The sequence below is a fragment of the Callorhinus ursinus genome, unplaced genomic scaffold, assembly GCF_003265705.2.
Source record: "Callorhinus ursinus isolate GAN/ISIS: 27379988/994484 unplaced genomic scaffold, GSC_fseal_2.0 scaffold32, whole genome shotgun sequence".
NCBI classification, from domain to species: Eukaryota; Metazoa; Chordata; class Mammalia; order Carnivora; family Otariidae; genus Callorhinus; species Callorhinus ursinus.
The window spans coordinates 2175817-2195161 of NW_027397094.1; the positions used below are offsets into that span (position 1 = coordinate 2175817).

Here is a 19345-nt window from a genome sequence, read left to right on the forward strand (position 1 = left end):
AAGACAGTGATGAGGCTGAGGATGCTGAGCTGTACGATGACCTTTACTGCCCAGCATGTGACAAATCTTTCAAGACGGAAAAGGCCATGAGGAATCATGAAAAATCAAAGAAGCATCGAGAAATGGTTGCCTGGTTAAAACAACAGAGGAGGAGGAGGAAGACAATTTTTCAGGACCTCAAACTGATGAAAATCCACTGAATGCCAATTCTGAGGAAGAAGTAGAAGATGCACCAAAACAAAAGCTTTCCAAAAAGCAGAAGAAAAAGAAACAGAAATCAGCATAGAATTATGATGATAATTTCAATGAAAATGGAACTGGAGAAGAAGTAAAGGTTGAATCAGAAGATATCTAATTTAAATCAAGACCGTGCCAAAGAATTGGATGGGAGTGCCCAAGAAAGTATCAGTGTCACTGAGACTGTCAAACTCTGATGATCCAAAAAGTGAAGCTAAGAATGCTCCTAAACCCAAAGGAGAGAAAGCCAAAGATATGAAAAAAATCTGTCAAAGTACCTGCTGAACCACAGAGAGTGAGTGATGTTCTTATCAGCTATGCAAACTGCCATAGTGAATTTCCATTCAGGAATAAACTTTTTGACCATCTGAAAGCCACAGGTCATGCAAGAGCACCTTCATCATGTTCTTTAAACAGTGTAACAAGTAGTCGAAGCAAGAAAGAGAAACGTAAAAACAGAAATTCTGCCAACGCTTTTCCTTTTTGATTGTCACTAGATTTTGAAACCAAAAACTGAACTGAAGTCATCTAAAGAGTTAAAATTTTGGTGTTCTGCGATTTATTGCGTTGTGGAAGACAATTTTTATCTTGTAAAAACATTTTTTTGTTTAATATATATTTTTTAAACATTTCATTAGTGATTGAATTCTATTCTGCCATCTGAATTGACTTGAATGTCTCAAAACAGGTACATATTGTAAAGTATACATTCTTGATTTCTGTTGGCTCACATGGACAGAAATGTACAGGGAGAATTAAATTATTTTAACATATAAAAAATTGATGGTGTTAGGGCAGTGTACAAAACTAAAATCCTGCCTCTAATGAAAATAACTTTCTAGATACATAGAAACATATCCTTTAAGTGCTTTATTGACCAGCTACCTGGTTGGTTAGATTTTTCAGAGTAGATACAATGCGTTTCACTCCTGATTCCCTACTTTCTGACTCAGTGATTATTTAATGAATCAGTATTGAACTAGGCATGTCGATATATAATGTGGTGCTGAAAAGGGCAGTGATGTGTCATATTGCCTAGGCTTGAATCCTGGAGAAATGACTTTTTTCCCCCCACAAGTAATGTATTTTCTCTGTAGTCAGTCTCACCATCGTAAAATAATGTAAGAATAGTGTCAACCTATAGGTTTTAATAATATCTGTATGAATGGGCACATTGGAAGTCCTTAGAGGAGTTATTGGAGCAGAGCGAGTTCTCGGTTAATGTCACCCAGGAATCATGGGCTGCTATGACGTGATGTAGAGAACACAGGGCTTGGAATCAGAACTGAGCCTCTACCTTTTCTTCATCGTGGCTGTCGGCTTCTCTGAACCCAGGTTTTTATAGCGACATAAATATAAAATTGTCATTCTGTTCTTGAGAAGAATTTTATTGTGAGGATTAAGTGCCACATGAAGGAGTCATTCATTCAAGAACTATTGTATAGCAAATATGGTAAGTGATAATTACTGTCTTACTTGGCTGGAAATAGGAACAAAAAAGACATAGGTGTGTGTTCATGGAATTTACAGTGAAAAGTTAATTCATTGTTATGGATGTTTTCTCCTTTATTTAGATATAGAGATTTATAAAGATTTCATCTTCAGTGATAGTGTTTGTGGACCATCAGGTTACCCCAGAGGTATCCCTATTCAGTAGGAGAAAAGCTGTTTTTTGGTGTATCAGACCTGGATGAGATGAAATATTTAAAGAGTGACTTGTGTAGCCAGGAATAGCATGAGATGGGTTCATATTTGGGATTATCAGGGTGGGAACTAAGTATTTTTTCTAGTACCATAACTAAATCACAAAGATTTTTCTTTCTCTATTGACAATCCTAAATAATTGTTTTCTTTTAAAATTTGAAGTTTTACATAAACCTTGTTTGTCATATCTCTCAGACTGCTTTACATTATTTTAATAACCCATCTAAGGATTTGTCTTCAGAGGTTAAATATATATATATATATCTCATATATCGTTTTCCCAACAGTGAAATTGAATTTGTAGGAGAAACTGTGCAGAAACCAGAAATGATCTGATTTTGGCTTTGACTTTCTGTAGATCAAAATTTCTTTTGCTGCCAATGCAATGAAAAATGACCTTTAATCAGTGACTTCTAACAAGTGATGCAGGCAGGCTGGGTCTGAGGACCCAGAGGGGTCCCACAGGATCAGCCAAGAGGGTCCCTGGCTATGTGCAGGATAGAAATCAACTGCAATCCAGGAAGGAGTGAGAATAGAGTTTATCAAAGGTATAGAGAGACAGCAGGTACAGACAGAGTGTTTGGGAGACTGAGGAAGGGAGAGAGAGTCTTGTCTTTGCTCTCGGGGCCTGGGAATTTTATTGAGGATTGTGGTCTGGTGTATGTGTCCTCGCAGGCATCCAGGGACCGGTTAGAACAAGGACAGGTGTCCAGGTGTCTTCCGTAAGTCACTCATTCCTTGGAGCCAGGGGTCTTGGAGCTGAGATGTCTAGCATCGGTGGCCTGGATTATGCACATGTTGGTTAGGTCTGGTCACTCCTTAGATGTTATCTGTTGTGCTGGAAGACTCTGAGGAAATCATTACCTCTTTGTCCCTTACAAGGAGGACATACATTATTTGTAGTATGAGGCATGTGTAAGGTGGGAGTGTAGGTCCTAGCAAAAACAGAAAACAAGAAAAGGAGCCAAAAGCGGAATTTTATGGAATTTTTAAATGTCCCTATCTCACAAGTAATGAGATAACATACACATACTTTTTGGATATCAGTTTAAAATTTACTTATTTTTAATATAATTTACAAAAACTTATAATTCATCTCGGCTTTGATGTTTCAAGGACAGAAATTTCTAGGCTTGTTAAAAGTTTTAAAATTATAAGTAGTCTAAGCCATTTCGGGAAACTACTAGGAATAATTCTCCCTTAAGATCACGATCCTTGCTGGCCCATTTCCTCCAAACTTAGCTAAGTATCAGTGGTGTATTTGTGAAACAGTGTGCTGATGAACACACTCACATTTTAATACTGGCTTCCACAGATGCTATGACCAAATGCCTACAAAAAGGTGGGTGTAACATGGTGATTCTCGGGGTCTCAGCGGCTGTCCAAGGGGGACACTGGATGTTTTCACAGTAAGTAGGCTTTTTAACACCCGCAAGCAACAGTATGAGGATGGTGATGCATGCAGCCTGCACCCAGACATCTTATGCCCATTTTATCTCGATGTTCACAACTTCATCCTTCAGTGGTGGGATGCCATTGTGACCAAAAGTTAGCCTTGAAACAGTAGTAGGCTTAGTATGGAAGGCTGAGAGAAGCTGGGGCATTCTGATTCATACCAATTGCATTTCATGTGTCATAACCATGAATTTGGCAAGGCCTTATCGGGGCATATGTTGAATTAATTGGGCTGCCTCATGCTGCTTAATTAAAGCCTGAGGAATTGTGATTAGTTGCACGGAAGGAATGGCATAGCTGGGTATACTGTGCTTTTTCTTGTTTCTTAACCACCTAAAGATTTCATCTTTAGCAATACTGTTTGTGAAGCATCAGGTTACCCCAGAGGTATCCCTATTCAGTAGGAGAAAAGCTAACAAGCCCAAAGGATTTTACCATGAATCTGTTCATTAGACAAGACACAGTTCACACATCAGTTGCAATGTGGATTTCAGCCCAAACTTCCTACAGAGATCGAAGCAGAGGCATTTGTCTTTCCACATGGTGCATTACATTTTGAGACTTGAAGCCCAGTACTTAAAAAGATTTTGTTTATCTGTCCTTTCTGTAACATTGTAAAAGCCTTACAGGTCGGATGGATCCAAGTTAACTTGTTAAATGCAAATGTGGCATATGTCATTTGTATTTAAATGACTTTAACATCCTGCAGTATTACCTAGAGGTTTGCCTTCCAAATGGGTATGAAGAATATTTTAATGAAGTCAGCTACAAGTAAAAACTAATCTTAAGAGACTGTATAAATTGGCTTAATGCACTAAACTCTATGGAAACATTGATTTATAAAAAGGGGGGGAGGAAAATTTTGTCTCACCAATCCATTAATGTTTTAAAATTCTGTTTCTTTTAGTCAAACATGTTAGCCAGTAATTTTTTTTCAATTTTATTTCTTCTCCAGAATAATGTGGGGGTCATTTCCTTGTTCACGAGGCAATCCCTTCTTTGCTTATGAGCATCTCTCTCCCCCCGCTCTAGCGCTCCTTACCGCCATTCCTTCTCTGTCACCTTTGCTGACTTAGTGAGCAAATGGAAATAATCCGACTGCAGCCCCTTAGTTTAGCCCCGTGGGAACACGGGCTCCTCTAAACCTGCGCTGTTAGCAGCCTCTGGCTTCTCTTCAGATGTGGCCAAGGCACAATTGTGCCCCTACTCTCCGGGTGAGCGTTGCTCCGTTTGTGCTTTGGACCTCATCGTGCTCCCACTCAGAAAGTTCGCGCCTGCCAGTATTTCTGAGCTTTCTAGCACCCTCCATTTCTCCCCTCCTCTTGGTGGATGGTTTGCATTGGCCTAAAAATAAGTGCTAGTAACCATCTTTTAGAAATTGATTACCTCCCTCTGTAGCTCTTACGTAGCTCTTTTCTTCTTCCTAGCAACTTAGTAAAAAAGGTGTACACTTGCTGTCTCCCTGTCCTTAGGTCTCCTGTCCCTGAGTTACTCCAGCCAGGCTTCTGCCCCCAGGGGGAATTAAGGTTGTGGAAGTGCCTGATTTGCCAAATCAAGTGACTGCCCCGCCGCTGTCCCCTTACGCTGACCACGCCCTGTCCCTCGAGATGCTTTCCTAGCTTCTGACACACCTCTTTTCCTTTCCCCCTTCTGAGCCCAGGATTTGATTCTTGACCTTTCCCTTTTCTCTTCAGCATTACTTGCTAGGATAGATGTTGTCCTACGTATTCAGCAGCTTCTATATGTTTATTATTTCTGTGTTCACAATCCAAATACGGACTGGTCTCCAGAGGTTCACATCCCTTGTTGCACTTCTTGGTTGATCTATCCTCTTGAATATTCAATAGTCATACCAAACTTACATTGTATCGTTATGCTAGATTTCCCCTTCCTGACCAAACCAAGCCTCACCTCACCAAGTCTTTCCAACCTAGTTGTTGCTGCATTATTCACCCAATTGTTTATCTCACAAATCGAGGACTTATGGGGCGCCTGGGTGGCTCAGTCGTTAAGCGTCTGCCTTCGGCTCAGGTCATGGTCCCAGGGTCCTGGGATCGAGCCCCGCATCGGGCTCCCTGCTCGGCAGGAAGCCTGCTTCTCCCTCTCCCACTCCCTCTGCTTGTGTTTCCTCTCTTGCTGTGTCTCTCTCTGTCAAATAAATAAATAAAATCTTAAAAAAAAAAAACAAAGAAAAAAACAAAAAACAAACCAAGGACTTAGAAATCATCTCTAATTCTTCTGTGTATTTCAGTCCCCACACCCTGTTTATCTACCAGTCCCATATTGGATCTGCTTCTCAAACAGACCCCGAATCTAGCCATTGTACTTTTTTGGTCTTATAAACCGTTGAGGTTTAATCAGGGCCACTGTATACCATTGTTCATGTTGTACACAGCAGTTTTGATTTCCAGCCACCAGCATCTCTCACACAGATACTCCAGTAATTTCCCCTACTTCCCCATCTCTATTCCTACTCACGTAAACTGTTGCCTATGAAATACCAAAGGTGAGCCTTTCAAAACAAAGCAAACAAAAGGAACAGATTCTGTCATTACCGTGCATAAAACCAAACAATGGCTGCTCGAAGTTTTAGACTACATTTCTTAACAAAATTTCACATGATCCCATGTCTTTCAGACTCCACCTACCCCCTTGGACCTCATTTCATACCACTTGCCCGCTTATACCATATACCAGACTCCTGAAAATTTGGTAGTCCCTGAAGAAGGGCTTTTATTTGCTATTTGCTCTACTGGAAATTAATGAGTCCTTCGCATTCAAATTCCTGATCAAATGTCATTTCCTCCAAGAGATTCTTTATGTTAATATAATTAAAAATACCATTCCCATCCATGAATAGTTTTTTGGTTTTTGTTTATTTTTTCATGTTCTCGTTGTTCCCAGTGGATGGGAGTCTGCCTTGTGTGAACGGCGGTCTCGGTCCTTGGATCCCGCACCAGGGGATTTACTTGGGGGTCTGGGTTGTAATAAAGACAGCCAGAGGGAAGTGGCAAGGGCAAAGCAGTGTATCTCGAGGTGGGAGAGCCAGAGGGCTCCTGGGCGTGGAGCCGGCCCTAGGCTGCTGTGGGATTGGATATTATGGGGTCTCTCTGGGCTGGGAGGAGCTGTGACAGGCAGGGGGTTGGTCTCTAATGGAGGTGCTTCTGATCCTTTGGGAGACCCCTCCTGCAGATTGGAAGGGGGAGGTTTTGACCTTACAAGGTTTGTACCAGAACCGTCCTGTCAACCTTTCTCCACAGTCGAGGGCTGTACCCACCATGCACGTGCACTGTGATGAGTCTGGGGGTTACCCTGGGACAGAGGTGGAAGGCAGAGCACCTGCCCCTACACCTGTCAACCCCGGGGTCTTGAAGCCATGAGGTCAGGATGTTGTGCCCCCAGCCTTCCAGCGTGTGATGCATTTATCACCACCCCAGCCTCCAGCTCCTGTCTCTGCCACACCCCCTTCAAGGACTTCAAGGGACACGGGGCTCCTCCTCGGGCGGTTCATTCCACCGCTCTCCTCCAGCTTCCACCTAACACTACTTCTACGTGGAATTATAGGATTTCTTTGCCTGATTATGTACTGCTAATCTCCCCCGGAATGTAAGCTCCCTGAGGGCAATGACCCCGCTCTCTTGCTCACCGCCACCCTCCTCCTCAGTTATGACTGTTCAGGACACATCGTAGGCATTCAGACACTAGGTGCTACGTCATTTTATTAATGGCCCTTTCCCCTCATTTTAGAGTGTGATCAGGTTTCCCAGTCATTAAACAATTCTTTCTTCGGCCGTACTGTGTTAGTCTAACCCTCACTTTTTTTTTTTTTTTTTTGATGGCAAATGTTACTGGTCAGTTATATATTCGCTGTCTCCTTTTCCTTATGTCACACCCCTCCTGATTACCTTATGCACGGAAACGGGCACACACGTGCACGCACGCGCACATACATCATATCAAGGGACGTTTATGAGGGTAGGGGATATAAAACTTTCTACATTCTGATGTGAAGTTATAAAGTGACCATGGTTTTTCCCATGAAGCCCTATGGCATAATTTTTCCAATTCTTCTACTCTTGGTTTCATGGCAAACTTCACAATTACTTCAAAAATAATTTTTCTTGGTGCTCATGCTGTTGCATCCTGCTGGCTCTGTTTCCTCTGGGCCTGGTATCTTTCAGTCTTACTAATTCTGTCCGTGCTCCCTTGCTGTGCTCACTGCCAAGCCGGCCACGCATGCAGGTGAGCTCTCAGGCTTCTGCCCCCGGCTCTCCCAGGAGGACCAAGGCTGCACGCCTCCGTCCTTGTTGGTGCGGCTCACGTGCAGCACCTCCCCCTGTGTCCTCATACCCCACCCCTGCATTTCTCAAAGCATTTCGTTACTGTCTGCGCACGTCTCAGAAATCGAATCTTCCAGAATTGTGTGTTGAGAATCGTATTAGATTCTCTCTCCTCTTCTGTCCTTCCTTTGCCATCTGGTCCGGTCTGTGGCCCATTTATACTGAGACTTTGCTCTCTTCTCTCGACTAATACGACTGTAGCTGCAGTTTTCCATAAACTCATAATCTCTTTCTTCCTCAAACTCTGTGTAGAAACAAATCCAATTTTCTAAAATGCCGCAATTCTATCCCAATCCTTCCTGATAACCGATAGCAAATTCTGACGATGAACAGATTAAAGCTAAGCCATTCCATCCTCAAGTTATCTCAAAATCCAGTTATATTTTACCTCTCCAAGTGGAACTGCTAACTTTCTGGGGCGTATTGCAGGCAACACAATGAATCGGGACGCTTCAAGCTCTCTAGCTCAATTTCTCTGGTCGGTACCCAGGGCATGAGATGTAGGATGGGCTACACTGTTTCTAAAACAACTTGAATTTGCAACTTTATTATTCACAGTGTTCTTGATATAGCAAGATTAAAATCTAGAAATATCATTTATTTTTTGCACAAGCCTATCAAGAGTGTCCCATAAACTTCACAAAGCTTTCCCTATTTATGAAAGGTCACAGAACCAGTTCGGTTCTCTTTATCATGTATTACGACATATAATTATTTCCTCATATATTGTTTTTTTTTTTGTTGGTTTGTTTCTGTATGTAATACATTTTTCCAAAAGATACTTTGAGAAGAGATCTTCTTTGATACTTTGCTATATGCCTGGTGTTGACCAAGTAGCAGAGGATTATAAACCTCTGTTCAGTTGAACTGATTCTCTTTGCCTTAAATCTGTAACTCACCATCCACTGACAGCTTGCTACTAGACAAGAAACCTTGCCCTTACTACAAATGTTTCCAAATGATGTTATGGGTCCAGGCTCCCAGATGCTGCTGGAATTGGAGCCCTGAACTCTCTAAACCACAGTCCCTAGAAAAGAGCATCTTCCAAAACCCTCACTTAAAAGCGACATTCATTTTGTAACTATTACCACATATAAAATCAGGGGAAAGTGTTGATCCTTCCTGGAAAAACCTACCCTGGGAGGCACCATTTCTTGGTATGGGACATAACTACTGGTCCTGGAGCACCTATAAATAGATTTTTAAAGATTAATTTCAGTTAGGGAAACATTCCTATTTATTGAGTTTATGCATTTCTTTCATATATTGTAAAGTCTTAAAACTGTAATAAATACATTTTTGTGTATGCACTAACAAGCATGTTGCTTTCAAAGGAGAATCATGCATTAAATCAATGCTTAGATATTAAAAGTTTATAAAAAATGAAGACAGATAAAAGAAGTTCAGACTAATTAGTATTTTGCATAATTTTCTGTCCAAATTACAAATTTTATTTCAAATTTAATATTCTTAGCTAATCACTGAAATAGCATATTTTCATGGTTGACTACATTGCAATGTGCAATTTGCTTGACTTCAAATACATAATATACTGTTTGAGCCATTATGTACTTAACTCAGTGAACCAAATAGTGAAATGGTTTAATTTTTGCACATTCTACAAATGGAGCCACAGACTTTATTGATCAATCAGCATACTTTAGTGGTTCACTTTAATGTGCATTGCTGAATGAGCCATATACTTTACAAGAATAGCTTTATATGTTTCTGGGATTTAGCTGCAAACTCTCCTAGCCAAAAAAAAAAAAAAAAAAACCTTAGTGGTTCACTGGCAAAGCCTGATTTCTTGTTGTTACCTCTGACTTTACTGGTAAAGCTACAGTCTCCATGTAACTCGATTCCTATATCAATTAGTAATTTGATGCAAATGAAATTATAGGCATGAATGAATTCAAGACTTAGGTAGTGACATTTTAGGAGACACGAGGGTCAAAATACATAGTTAAAAAAATGACAAGAGGGAATGGGTGTTACCCAGTTTGGCTGTTTGGAAAAGAAAATTATTTTTACCAAATAATTGATTTGGGTGAATTCTAATTAAAAGCTCTCTCTCTCCTCCCACTCTCTCTGTGTCTTTCTCTTCCATTGAATTGTTTATAACACATTTAGATGCAGCCTACAAGTTAGATGAGTCTATAAATAATTGAAACTTCATGATAGTTGAAAATCAAACATCTGTCATGGTCCCCAATATTTATACTTTAATCTTTTTGCCTTATTAAATGAAATGTCCTCATACTGCTCTCACACTTTCTGTTCTATCCAAGCATGAATTGGCAAACATCCATTTGTGTTCAAATAGATTTCTTCCCTGTTTCACTGAATATTGGTTGAAATTATATACTTACTGAAAATTATGAAGGTCATTGGAAATTATGAAAAATAACTTATTGAAGATAATTATAAATTATTAGTAGGTCTCCTGACTTTGGTTTATAGAAAATTTTGATTTCTCAATAGATTCATTTTAACTAATTTTAACAATATTTTAGAGATTTTTTTAGTGACTGAATTTCAGTAGTCTACTCATTTCTGTAGTTGTGTGTATCTGAGTGTGTGTGTGTTCCTTTGACTTTAAATTATTCTTCTTTTTCGATGGCTTTAACTGCTTCTGAAAATATAGGGAAAATTTTTCCCTCAAATGTTTAGGCTAAATTGCCATAGATTCTTATAGCTTTATATCCCTTGGTTCTTGGTTTTACTATCAGTCCAGTGATATTTTAGACTCCTCCATGTTACTTTTAAGAGCTAATTAATGTCCCTTTTTCTGAATTATTGTATTTTTAAAATTGTTTTTACCTACAAAAAGTATTTTTCTTTCTAATGAAAGAACTAAAGTTGTAGAAGTATATAAGTCCTAGTGTTAGGTGCAATATTTTATAAGCTTGAAAAATTAATGTAAATAAGAATTAAATATGATAAAAGAAAGAAGTAGGTGAATAGTCCTTTTTTTTCCAACCCCTTTTTCTCCAAAGGTAGAATTAAATCTAGGCAAAGAGATGTAGCAGTTGTTGATTTATTGAACAAAGAGTGTTCTGATGTGTTAATGCTTTTTGTTTGCGCTCCTTTTTGTGTTAGGTTGTAACATGTTTGTCTGGTAAAATACATCTTTGTTGGCATCTGGCTGTGTTGGGAATGTCACTGAAACTCTCTGTAACAGTCTCACCAATCCAAGGAGAGGAAATGTTACCTAGTAGTTAGACTTTCTTTGTGGAACAAATATCATTTGGATGATTTCAGAAACAAAGTGAAAAAAATACATAGCAAATAAAAGTCTAGTTGTTTGTGAATGATCCTTGTTATCAAAAATATTGTTTTGAGAACTTCCTCTTTTCGTTGTTTTACTCAATGTATATGAGCAGAAATATACAAGTTCTTTCTGGGTAAAAGGCTTTTGTTTGTTTTTTGTTTTGGGTTTTGTTTTGTTTTTTGTTTTTTTTTAGATTTATTTATTTATTTTAGTGAGCACCCAAGTGGGAGGGACAGAGAGAGAGGGAGAGAGCATCTGAAGCAGACTCCGTGCTGAGCGAGGAGTCTGATGGGGGGCTTAATGCAGGTCTCAGTCTCATGACCTTGAGGTTACAACCTGAGCTGAAACCAACAGTCCACTGCTTAACCCATGGTGCCACCCACACACCCCAGTTTCTGGGTAAAAGTTTTAGAACCAGTACCAGACTTTCCTCTGCTTTAGCAAAGAAGTCTTGGAAGACAGACCTTTCCTTCACCTGTAATTCTTAATTAAAATTAATTTTCCAAATAAAAGTGGGGAAATCTGAACAAGATCTGTGGATTGCAGACATTGCTAGTACATTATCACTATAAGTTTTGCCAGTTTCTGTCATTGGGGGAAACAGGAGTCTATATAATTTTTTACAACTGCATGTGAATATTCGATTATCTCAATAAAATTATCCCAATAAAATAAAAATAAGATAACTTCAAACCTATGAATTATAAATATTGCCTAGTGAGCAATATATACTTGTAACATTGGTAATTTAATGATATTTCTGATGTGCATAAGAACAGATCATGTAGCAAAATATGCCTGTAAGAATTTATGTAAATTTCTGAGGTCCTTTTGATATTTACATTTATTTTTTACAAGTGTCTGATTATAAATGATTTTAATAAGATTATTGTGCTTGTTCTAAGGAGAGTAAGAAAAATCTTTAAAATCCACACTCATTTTTTTCCTTAGACTCTAGAGATATAACAAGCTATCCATATATCCTTGTAGCAGTAGATTCTTGGGGTTAGCTAATAAAGGAAGGGAGAAAGAGATTTAAGATTATGCCCAGAATCTTTTGTTTCAAGCATTAAATAGAAAATCAAATATAAACCAGAATTTCCTTCTGTCAAATATCAGCATTTCTTTTAAATTATGATCAAAAAAAGAAAAAAAACATAAGACCATTATGTCTGTAGGTGTTTAACTGGCTTATATTTATGTATATAATACATCTAGAATTACAGCATAGTATCACCATGAGTTTCCTCAAAGACACAATATGTTCCATTTAAATTTAACATGGAAATATAGACACAGTATTACCACTACGTCAGGAAGTTGTGAGCGGCACATCTATAATGCAACAATCAGAATGCTGCATTTATATGAAAATTATTATAGATGGAATATTCAGTAGATATTGTTTGACAGTGCATTTTTTTTCTTTTAGAAAAATAACCATATAAATAGATTATTTTTAGGGCTTCAGAGGAGCAGAATAAAATCAATCATAATATTTGACTTACGAAGTGCTATTATCATTGATCATACATGGGCTGTCTCTATTTCATGTGTTCCATTTTTATTTAATAATTTAAAATAATACAGTAAACACCATAGAATCACTGCCTAGCCCAAGAACTGGAGCATTACCTAAAATGTACACTTCTGTATGTATTTTTACATTGTATTATTCTCTTAACACTTCATAAAGTAACTGCTATTCTTAAAAAAAAAAAAACACATACATATGTTTGAGGAAACAAAATCTTGCTTGGTTTTGCCTGACTCTGAGCTGTGTAAAACGGTTCTTGTCCCATATGTTATCTTTCTGATATTTCATCTTGTCAGCAAAATATTTTAAAATTGTCCTGTACCACATGTAAGTATAGTTCATTCATTTTCACTATGGTGTGTAGCTGAATGACAACCATATACCTCGCCTACGTTTCCATGCTCCTATGATCTGGAAGGTTGGTTGTATTCACTTGTTTGTACTGTTACCATCCAGGTGTGTGTGGATATGATAGTAATGATACTCTATCAACCTTGGAGTGGTTAAATCTTTTCCTTATCGATTTGAATTTTATAGTCATTATTTGCTGGCTTATGTATTGCAGATAGCTCTTCTCAATTTGTATTGTCTTTCCCTTTCTTAAGGTTCTGTTTCCTCAGAAATTTGGTTTTTGGTAACTTGATTTTTAATTTTTGGAGGAACCTCCATACTGTTTCCCACAGTGGCTGCACCAGCTTGCATTCCCACCCACAGTGCAGGAGGGTTCCCCTTTCTTTGCATCCTCACCAGCACCTGTTGTTTCTTGTGTTGTTGATTTTAGCCGTTCTGACAGGTGTGAGTTAGTATCTCATTGTAGTTTTGATTTGTATTTCCCTGATGATGAGTGGGTGATGTTGAGTACCATTTCATGTGTCTGTTGGCCATCTGGATGTCTTCTTTGGAATACGTCTATTTAGGTTCTCTGCCCATTTTTAATCGGATTACTTATTTTCTGGATGTTGAGTTGTAGAAATTCTTTAAGTATTTCCAATAATTACCCCTCATCAGATATATCATGTGCAAATATATTCTTTTATTCAGTAGGTTTCCCTTTTGTTTTGTTGATTGTTTCTTTTGCTGTGCAAAAACCTTTTATTTTGATGGAGTCCCGATAGTTTATTTTTGCTTTTGTTTCCCTTGCCTCAGGAGACATATCCAGAAAAAGTGTTTCCACTGCCAGTGTCACAGAAGTTACTGCCTGTGCTCTCTTGTAGGAGTTTTATGGTTTCAGGCCTCACATTTAGGTCTTTAATCCACTTTGAATTTATTTTCGTGTATGGTGTAAAAAGGTGGTCCAGTTTTACTCTTTTGCATAGTACTGTTGGCTTTTTGAATGGGACTACATTAAATATAGAGAGCACGTTGGAAAGAATTGACTTTTTTTTTTTCTATTTTTAGAGAGAGAGAGAGCATGAGGAGGAATGGGGGAGGAACAGACAGAGAGAATCCCAAGCAGGCTCCACACCCAGCAGGAAGCCTGACAAGGGGCTTGATCCCACAACCCTGAGATCATGACCCAAGCCAAAATCAAGAGTCAGACACTCAACCACCTGAGCCATCCAAGCATCCTAAGAATTAACACTTTCATAATATTAAGTCTTCCTATCCATGTTTATTAGCTACTTTTCCATTTATAATCTCATGCGTGTTAGCTTTTATTACACACCATGCTTCAAAACACATTACAGATTGATTAAATAGATAAATGTAAAATAGGTTTCAGCAGAAAACAAGCAGATATGTTTATAATTTTTGAACTGAAGGTATACTTCTGAGATAGACACAAAACCCAAGAGCTTTTTTAAAAAATTGACAAATCTGATTAAAACATTAGGAAAAAAACAGGGGTATACCTAGCTGGCTCGGTTGGTTAAGCATCAGATACTTGACCTCTGCTCAGATCTTGATCTCTGGGTCGTGAATTTAAGCCCCACATTGGGCTCCACGCTCAATAGTAAATAATAAATAATGAATAAAAAATAAAAAATAAAAAATATGATAGTAATGTGATGCAGTGCGGTTAGAGAATAAAGGGAATACTTTCCTATACATTTCAAAAATATTAAAAAATAAATCTCTGTAATAATACATTTAAATGCAAATGACAGGTTGAAAGAAACTATTACATATATAGTTTTTATATGTATGTATATGTATATATAAATATAATGTATGTAAAAGTGAATAGACATATTTTATATACAAATATAAATAAATGTATAATTACTGAGTAAAAGGGAAGGGTATAATAATCAATTACAAAAAAGTCAAGATTCAGGGGCTCCTGGGTGGCTCAGTCGTTAAGCGTCTGCCTTCAGCTCAGGTCATGATCCCGGGGTCCTGGGATCGAGCCCCGCATCGGGCTCCCTGCTCGGCGGGAAGCCTGCTTCTCCCTCTCCCACTCCCCCTGCTTGTGTTCCCTCTCTTGCTGTGTCTCTGTCAAATAAATAAATAAAATCTTTTAAAAAAAAAGTCAAGATTCCAATTTAATAAGAAAAGAACTTACAAATCCAAAAAATTTAAGTAGAATTATAATGACCATATACAAATAAAGAACTACACTGCTCCTACTTACTCATCAGCTTGAGCAAAATGAAAAAAAAAAACCCTTAAATAATATGCTGGTTAGCACTCTCATACATTCCTTGAAGTTTATAAACACGTAGAACTTTTGAGACGTAAATTTGGCTGTCTTTGAGGTTGAAAATGAACGTATCATCTTTCACCAGGCCATGTTCTTCTGTCAATTCACATTGACGAAATACCTTTGCTTTTGCATCAGTATATGTATGAAGGATTTCCACACCAGTGTTATTTCACCGTAATGAAAATGCGAGCTCTCTGTGGGCTGACAGATGTGGGTGTTTAGATAAAGTATTTCCAGACTGCACTAAAGATTGCATTGTAGGAATTTAAAAGAATAAAATAGGCTCTCCTTAACTGACATGAACAAACTCCAAGATGCACCATCAGTTGATGAAAGAGACAGCAGAAGAATAGCTTGAGAATAGCACCTCACTTGCATCAAACACATACTTACCTGGGAGGTACATGCAAATCTTTTTGAAAATGGAAGTGTGTGGATATCTGTACCTGAGCGTTCACTCGTCTGTGTGAATCAGTGAATAGAAAGAGGGCCAGAGACTTCCAGGTCAAACACATGATGAGCGATTTACTCTGGGGAGAAAAATAGGGTTGAAAGCGTTGACAAGATTCTGCTCTTTGTAGGATTTTGGCATCATCATGGTGCCAGGAACTGACGGAGCAGAGTGCTGGTTGTCAACTGCATATCTGCCCAAGGTCAGCCTTCTAAGCATGGTTGCCAGCAGAGAATATGTTCTGGCTCAGATTTTTTGAGGCTTCCGTTGAAATTTAATGCATGCTCTGATCAAACAAACAAACAAAACTATTTTTGGAAAGTGGAAACTGATTTTCACAAATTCTTTTTATGCTGTCCATCATGGCGTACCAGAGAAAAATATTACAGCCAGGTAAGGCATTGGATCTTATGGTATTGATCAAGCTGGAGTGCCATCCCTTTTAAAATTTATCCTGAGATAAAAGACAATTTTTGCTGAACACTCAGATTTATGAAGTCATTACCAGAGCCTCTCTTTCTCTTGGAGCAACATTGCCACACTGAAAGTGTTTTAAAACAGAAAAGATTTTTAAACGCAAATCAAAGGAATTACGATCTATGAATCACCTGGTATTGTGGACTAAATGTTTGTGTCCTCCAAAATTCATAGGTTGAAATCCTAACTCCTGCTGAGATGGTGTAAGAAGGTGGGGCCTTTAGGAAGCGACTAGGTCATGAGAGTGGGGCCTTCACAGAGGGCACTGATTCGTGTCCTTGAAGGAAGAGGCAGGAGGGCTCGCTCACCTGTCCCCTGTTCTCTGCCTCGTGCAGATACAGTGAGAAACCAGGAGGTGGGTTCTCCTCAGACCCAGGATTTGTGGACACCCCGATCTTGGGCTTCTTAGCCTCCAGATCCGTGAGAAATAATTGTTTGTTGTTGAAACTACCAATCTCTGGTATTTCTTTACAGCAGCTCAAAGTGAGTAGAACACCTGGTGTTTTGAATTTTAATCTGGTTGAAGAAGACTCTAAACTTCCGTAGTTTGAGAGGAGAATCAAAATCTAGAAATACACACACAACCTTCAAATGTGATTTGCATAACTCCACTGTAAGAAAATAATACAGTAGGGCGCCTGGGTGGCTCAGTTGGTTAAGCGACTGCCTTCGGCTCAGGTCATGATCCTGGAGTCCCGGGATCGAGTCCCGCATCGGGCTCCCTGCTCAGCGGGGGGTCTGCTTCTCCCTCGACCCTCTTCCCTCTCGTGCTCTCTATCTCTCATTCTCTCTCTCTCAAATAAATAAATAAAAAATCTCAAAAAAAAGAAAATAATACAGTAATACAGATGCTTTGAGTTTTTAGCTGCTTTTCAGTTATTTTTAATTTATTTTGCTTTGTATTTTTCATAACTTCCACATCCATATTAGTAGTTCCCTATTGCATTATCTTGAGGATCTTAGGTTCAAAACCACTACAGGGTATGTTTCTAGAAGGGGACAAGTGAGTAGAATTTATCTTTAAACTCTTATTTTCTTCTCCTAGAGAAGAGAACTAAAGCAATAACTTCTACCTTTATGCTTTACACATTATGTTACACTCTAAAGAGTGATTGATTTTTTGACAGCCAGCTTTGTGCTTTAAACTCATGCAAAACTATTTCGATTTTCATCTCTTGCATGAATGACTTGCTAACACTGGTCCAATTTCAAAGAGTGCAACACTTCAGAGCAAGGGGAGCCTGCCGAGGCAGAAAGAAAATTTGTATCATTTATTTAAGAAAACAATAATGGGACAAAAATAAAGTCACCCGGAGGAAGGCCTTTGGTCCAGAGCACAGATTTGATTTACTATACTTTCTAAAATGATCATATTTCTTTTAGACTTTGCCATTGTGATGGCTGCCTGGCTTAGATAAACACCCACGTTTCTGCACATTCTAGATTCTACAAAATCATTTTCCCATTAAAAATTAATGGATTCCCTTATTCCGACATTTTTCTTGGGGCAGTGAATTCCACTGGAAGATCAAGATTATATTTTCACACATTGATCTTGCTTGCTTCCAAGAATATCAGAATGTGAGAAGACAGAAAACCCAGGTGAATGATGGCAAACTTTATGTGTTTTTTTTTTTCCAGTTGTTGCACAAAGACTAACCCAGAGAACTTGAAACTTGCCTGTTTTCTCGTTCTTGTCCCAGAGATGCAGAAGCCATAGGCCTGAGGGGGGTTTTAGGAGTTGGCGTGTTGGATCAGTATCCCAGTAGCGTAGAGAAACATGGCCCAGTGAGGGGTGGGAGCGCTTTCCTTCCGTTGACGGTTTGCACAGGTCCATGCCTGTTAACGTACAATAGCATACCTTTCTTAATGCTGAAGAGGATGGCATATCGTTCACTCTACCAGGACAGAGTCGAAGGAGGAGCTGAAGTGAAAGAGGTGCAGTGGCAAGTAGTAAAGAGAACAGTCAGGATGAAGAATGGTGGAACGTCCGGAAGTCGCTCTGGCCAGGCACGCTGCTTCATGTGGGGCTGGCTCTGGGACTTTCCACAACACACTGCACTGTGGTCCAGAGCGGCGTGGCTCCCACATCTCTAAAGAGAATTAAGGACAAGATATCAGAATATTCCATTTTGTCGACATTTAATGGACATGTGTCAAGTCTATACATGTATCCGAGATGACACAGGTTTTTAAGCAACACTTTTAACCTGAATTTGAATGATTTTGTGGAGGAAAAGGAGAGGCTAAGTGATAAGAAATATTAACATTGAGCATTCAGAGAGGCAGTGAGATATGGGCAATTTCTTTTGAACAAAGGAATCCATCCCAGAAGGTACTTCAAGCCCAGTGTTCAGTGATGTGAGTAAAAGCTGTTTTGAATCTGGAAATAAATGAGACACTCAGAACTCACTTTAGGCAGAGCCTATGTTTGAGGGAGCCTCTTAAAGCCGGAATGTTGATTATTATTGCCAGTTAATTATCCGTTTTCACATTTATTGAGTGCCAGCATTGTGCTAGTCACAGGACAGAATATGGCTTGAAAAATAACAGTTCCGACTGAGTGGATGTATCGATTTCATTTTGGGATAGGATGAGGGCTTATGTCATGAGCTACACCTACATGAACTGTCCTAAGACAGGTAACGATACTGAACAGCAAACTTCTTTAACAACAAAACCGGGTAAATAACCATTAAGTGGACGTTTTTGAAGAGTCTGGTATTGTTATTCACATAAATTATCTTCCTAAGTTGCAAATTGGGACCACAATTTCCCCATGGTATTTTCATCACAATTTAGATTCAGCAAGGTCTCCTTTTGCCATTTACAATTCCCTGCCTGCATTTAATATTTATGCAATATTGAATTAAATAAAGTCCTAGAGTTCTGCTCTTGTTCATTTGCTGTGTGTTTGGGGGAAGCTGTGCAGAGTTCAATAGAATATGAAAATACACTGTATCATACTCGTTATGAACATGGCTGCTAACTGATAGACTATCCAGGGAAATAAACTTCCCTTTCAGGCAATGTTCCCCTGCGTTCTGTTACCAACTCTTAGTTGTTATGTTTTCCACCATGAATGCATGTTGCTTCGAAAAAGATCTATAAGCAAACTTTTTTGTAACCTCTCCATTCTGTTTCCCCAGAAAACTATACACTAGTAGTTGTGCACTCTCTCCCACTCCAGTTCCAAGTGTGATTTTCCCCTGATGTCCTCATTCTG

At 38.8% G+C, this 19345-nt stretch overlaps 1 protein-coding gene and 1 pseudogene across 1 annotated transcript in view; both read left to right on the plus strand.

The window, feature by feature from the left end:
- LOC112807986 (dnaJ homolog subfamily C member 21 pseudogene) overlaps nt 1-776 on the plus strand; it is a 1347-nt pseudogene extending 571 nt beyond the window's left edge.
- PCDH15 (protocadherin related 15) overlaps nt 1-19345 on the plus strand; it is a 1645434-nt gene that overhangs the window by 348626 nt on the left and 1277463 nt on the right. The window lies entirely within an intron of this gene.